This window comes from Cornus florida, unplaced genomic scaffold (genome assembly GCF_030987335.1).
Source record: "Cornus florida cultivar Cherokee Brave unplaced genomic scaffold, ASM3098733v1 CherokeeBrave_3.0.0_Hap2_Chr06, whole genome shotgun sequence".
In the NCBI taxonomy this organism is placed as follows: Eukaryota; Viridiplantae; Streptophyta; class Magnoliopsida; order Cornales; family Cornaceae; genus Cornus; species Cornus florida.
This window is the reverse complement of record NW_026775576.1, coordinates 52,633,759-52,638,923: the sequence shown is the minus strand read 5'-3', so window position 1 is coordinate 52,638,923 and position 5,165 is coordinate 52,633,759. Positions and strand designations below refer to the sequence as shown.

Below are 5,165 nucleotides of genomic sequence, written 5' to 3'. Positions count from 1 at the left end.
ATTATTAATTGCACTCTCCTCAAAATTTCAAATTACATAATAATCTAACCTAAAAAATATCAATGCCAAATTAAAGATTCAAAAAGGTAATCAAATCTTGTGATTGCTGTTTTTTATGGCAAATTATTTGTTGTTACACGCTTTTGACCCATATATATAACCCTCCTACTACGGAAGCACAACTACAGATAACAAAACTCAGTATCACAGTTTTACAGAAAATGACGAATGCTAAATTTTTTCTCGTTGCACTTGCCCTCGCCACCATTTTTGATTCCTGTAAGTTTTTGTATTTTTTTTTGTTTTTCTTTTGTAAGTTATTCTTGATTTCCTCTTCAGATATTACATGTGTGTGTGAACAATATTATAGTGAATGTGTGTGTTCATTAATTGGTCAGTGGTTCATTATCCTTCAAACATTATAATGAAAAAGTTGATTTTTTTTCTTTTCTTTTTTTGATTGTTTTGACAACAATTTATATAATAAGTATTACTATTATTATTATTTATCTTGACAATATAGACTCACCTCTGTAGAAACTTGAACTCATTCATTTTTTACTTTCTATTATGAAAAAATAATGTTTGATGATTTGTTATGAACTCAAATTTGACTTATGTGTACACTGGCGCGCGCACGCACACACATATATATATATACTAGTAAAAGGTACGTATGATGCACGTGATGAATGTTTTATATGGAATTTTCCTTTTCATATATTTTTTAATTATTTTATAGAAATTATTTTATTTTATTTATATATATCCTTGTCTAATTAGATTTTCATTTATTAAAAAACTCATAATAAATATTTTTTTATATTAAAAAATAAATACTGAAATGCTAAAACTCTTTACACTTTTATATTTTATTTATATGTATTATTATATTATTATATATTTTCTTTAAAAATATCATTGTCTAATATGATAGAGTTTATAGAAAATAAAATAGGTAATTTGTGGTAGAGTTTTATAAAATAATTGGTCATTTGTGGCAAAGTTTTATAGAAAATTATTTTATTTTCTTTAAATATATCCTTACCTAATTAGATTTTCTTTTATTAAAAAACTCATAATAAATAGATAAATAAAAATTATACGTAATAAAGTTTTAAAAAAATAAAATAATTAATTTGTGGTAGAGTTTAGGTAATTTGTGTTAGTTAATATATCCTTATTTAATGTGATATTTTTTTGAAAATAAAATTGATAATTTGTGGTAAAATTTTATAGAAATTATTTATTTTCTTTAAATATAGATATCCTTATCTAATTAGATTTTTTTTTTTACTAAAAAAACTCTAATTTGTGTTAGAGTTTTAGAAAAATTATTTTATTTTTTATATCAACTAATAAATATTTTTTATATTAATAATTCTTGTCTAATTAGATTTTCTTTAATTAAAAAATTCATAATAAATAGATAAATTAATATAATTTGTGTTAGAGTTTATATAAACTCTTTTAAAAATTTATTTATTTATTTTAAATATATCCTTCTCTAATTAGATTTTCTTTTATTAAAAAACTCATAATAAATATATAAATACATGGTATATGTGATACAGTTTTAAATAAAATAAAATAGGTAATTTGTGATAGAGTTTTATAGAAATTATTTTATTTTCTGTAAATATATTCATAATAAATAGATAAATACAGGTTATTTGTGATAGCTATTTTATAAAAAATTAAATAGCTAATTTGTGGTAGAGTTTTATAGAAATTATTTTATTTTTTTAAATACATTCTTGTCTAATTAGATTTTTACTTTATTAAAAAACTTATAATAAATATATAATGTGATAGAGTTTTATAAAAAAAATAAAACAGTTAATTTGTGGTAGATTTTATAGAAATTAATTTATTTTCTTTAAATATATTATTGTTTAATTATATTTTCTTTTATTAAAAAAACTCATAATAAATAAATAAATTGGTAATATGTGTTAGAGTAAATCTTTTAAAAACTCTTTTTATATCAATTAATAAATACTTTTTTACATTAATAATTCTTGTCTAATTAGATTATCTTTTATTAGATTATTTTTTATTTAAAAAAAACTCAAAATAAAAGATAGTTGGTGGTAGAGTTTTAGAAAAAATATTTTATTTTTTATATTAATTAATAAATATTTTTTATATTCTTGTCTAATTAGATTTTCATTTATTCAAAACTCATAATAAATAAATAAATAAATAGGTAATTTGTGTTCAAGTTTTATATAGAAACTCTTTTAAAAACTCTTTTTAAATCAATTAATAAATATTTTTTTATATTAATAAATCTTGCCTAATTAGATTTTTTAATTAAAAAATTCATAATAAATAGGTAAATTGTGTAAGAGTTTTATAGAAACTCTTTTAAGACCAACTTTTTATATCAATTAATAAATATTTTTTATATTAATAATACTAGTATAAGTAGATTTTCTTTTATTAAAAAAAAAAAAAACTCATAATAAATAGATAAAAAGGTAATTTGTGTTAGAGTTTTATTTGTGATTTTTCCTCTTATTAATAATACTAGTATGATTAGATTTCGTATAATATTTTTGGTTATTGAAAAAAAAAGGTAATTTGTGGTAAAATTTTATAGAAATTATTTTATTTTCTTAAATATATCCTTGTCTAATTAGATTTCTTTTTATTAAAAAATTATAATAAAATGTAATTTGTGGTAGAATTTTAGAAAAATTATTTTATTTTATATATCAATTAAATTTGTTTATATTAATAATTCTTGTCTAATTTGATTTTCTTTTATTTTTACTCAAAATAATAAATAGGTAATTTGTGTTAGACTTTTACAGAAACTCTTTAAATATATCCTTGTCTAATGTGATAGAGTTTTATTGAAATAAAATAGATAATTTGTGGTAGAGTTGCAAAGAAATTATTTTATTTTCTTTAAATATATCCTTATCTAATTAAATTTCCTTTTATTAAAAAACTCACAATAAAAGATAATTTGTGGCAGAGTTTTAGAGAAATTATTTTATTTTCTATATCAATTAATAAATATTTTTTATATTAATAATTTATTGTCCAATTAGATTTTCTTTCATAATAAATATATAATATTATAGAATTTTATAGAAAATGAAACCACTAATTTGTGGTAGATTTTATAGAAATTATTTTATTTTCTTTAAATATATTGTTGTTTAATTATTTTTTCTTTTATTAAAAAATCCATAATAAATAGATAAATAGGTAATATGTGTTAGAGTAAATCTTACAGTTTTATAGAAACTCTTTTAATAATAGTAAAGATTTATTAGTTAATTTGTAATTTGAATTTTATTAAGTAATTTGAAAGTTGTGATTTATTTTACTAGGTAATTTTTTTTATATTAATAAATAAATACTGAAACGCATTGTACATTTAATAATAGTATAGATATAGTTATTTATTACCATTTACAAACACATGTTCATGATATTAATCTTAAGACAAAATGTTTTTATGCTAAATATAGTCCGTATGGTATTCAAAAAATCTATATTTGTGTTGATAAAATGCAAGAATTTTGGAATAACAATCAAAAGTGAGAGTGCTAGATACAGAAAGGAATAACTAATCTCATTAGGAAATTGATAGAGTTGGAGTTAGATTTGGTAATTGAAAAAATTTAAACCAACTTACAAGTACTATTATGGTTTCCATATATATATAATTAAATGGATACTTCTTTTGTTTACATATATATTTTTAAATTTTATGTGAAGCCTATTCATGCTCGTGCATGCAAATTCTATACAGTATTCTTTTGTATTTCAGGGGCTCACTCAGTTACATTCACATTCACAAATAACTGTCCTTATACTATTTGGCCTGGAACCCTCACTGGCGGTTGTGGCGCTCAATTATCGTCAACTGGATTCGAGTTAGCATCCAAAGCCTCATCGTCCCTTGACACATCGGCCTCATGATCTGGCAAGTTTTGGGCACGGGCTTTTTGCTCCATAGACGCTGGTGGAAAGTTTACATGTCAGAGTGGCGACTATGGTTCTAGCCAGATAAGTTATAATGGTGCCGGTGCAATTCCACCAACAACCCTAGTAGAATTAACCCTAGCAGGCTACAATGGACAAGATTTTTATGACGTTAGCCTAGTGGACAGCTTCAACTAACCGGTTTCCACCACCCCAATAGGCAGATCCAGTAACTATAACACCACGGCATGCCCAATCGATGTCAATGCCGTATGTCTGCCGAAACTTGCCTTCAAAAATACAGATGGTGCCACAATTGGTTGCAAGAGTGCATGCCTTGCATTGAATCAGCCACAATATTGTTGCACTGGGGCTTTTGGCTCACCAGAGACTTGTCCACCCACGGAATATTCAAAGTATTTGAAAGTGTCCATTGGCGTATAGTTATGACTATGATGACAAAACTAGCACTTTTACTTGCACTGGTTTCCTAACTATGCCACTACATTCTCTCCATGAGAAATAGCAGAAAGGAGAAATATTTGTTTAGATAGAATATTTTTGTATGTCCACTTTTTTTTTTTTTTGTTTTTTTTTTTTTTTGAGGGGGGCTTGTAGTTATTCCTTAATGTCAAGTTTTTATGTTTTTTATTTTTATTTTTATTTTTTTGAAGTATTATGGAAATTATGAATTTTAATTATTGTACCATTACTACAAAATCAACTTGCTTTTTATTGCACCTTTATTTAAAAAAAAAAACTTATTTTATTATATTTAATATTGCCCCTCAAACCAATTCCTGACTCAGATATAGCCCTCTCCTACTTGTTTACTAGCCACCGAAATTAAACAATTTATATTTCTCTTGTGTAAGTTACAAGTTCATGTCTAAATTTGTACTAATGAAACGAACATGTGGAAGAGGTCTGCTGTTACAAGGAATATTTGTCCCATATTAGATACGGATAAGAAGAGGTATGCATCTCGGATCGCGAAGCACCCGTCTTGTTATAATTGGTATCATAGTCAGACCTACCCAGTTTTTGATCTGGAGTCATGTCAAGCGCCCAACCTAGAGGTCTTCGTGTATTTTTTCCGAGTAAGAAGGGTGGCCTGACTGCAATAAGGGCATTTTGAGTTCCTTTCCGGGTAGGCAGGGTGGCCTAACCGGGGGTTGTAAGTTCGGGTGGGTAAGAATGTTACAAGGGATATGTCGGGA

At 24.2% G+C, this 5,165-nt stretch overlaps 1 pseudogene; it reads left to right on the top strand.

Annotated features, from left to right (window-relative positions):
* Positions 1–221: 221 nt before the first annotated feature.
* LOC132314103 (thaumatin-like protein 1) lies at positions 222–4,464 on the top strand (annotated as a pseudogene).
* Positions 4,465–5,165: the final 701 nt, after the last annotated feature.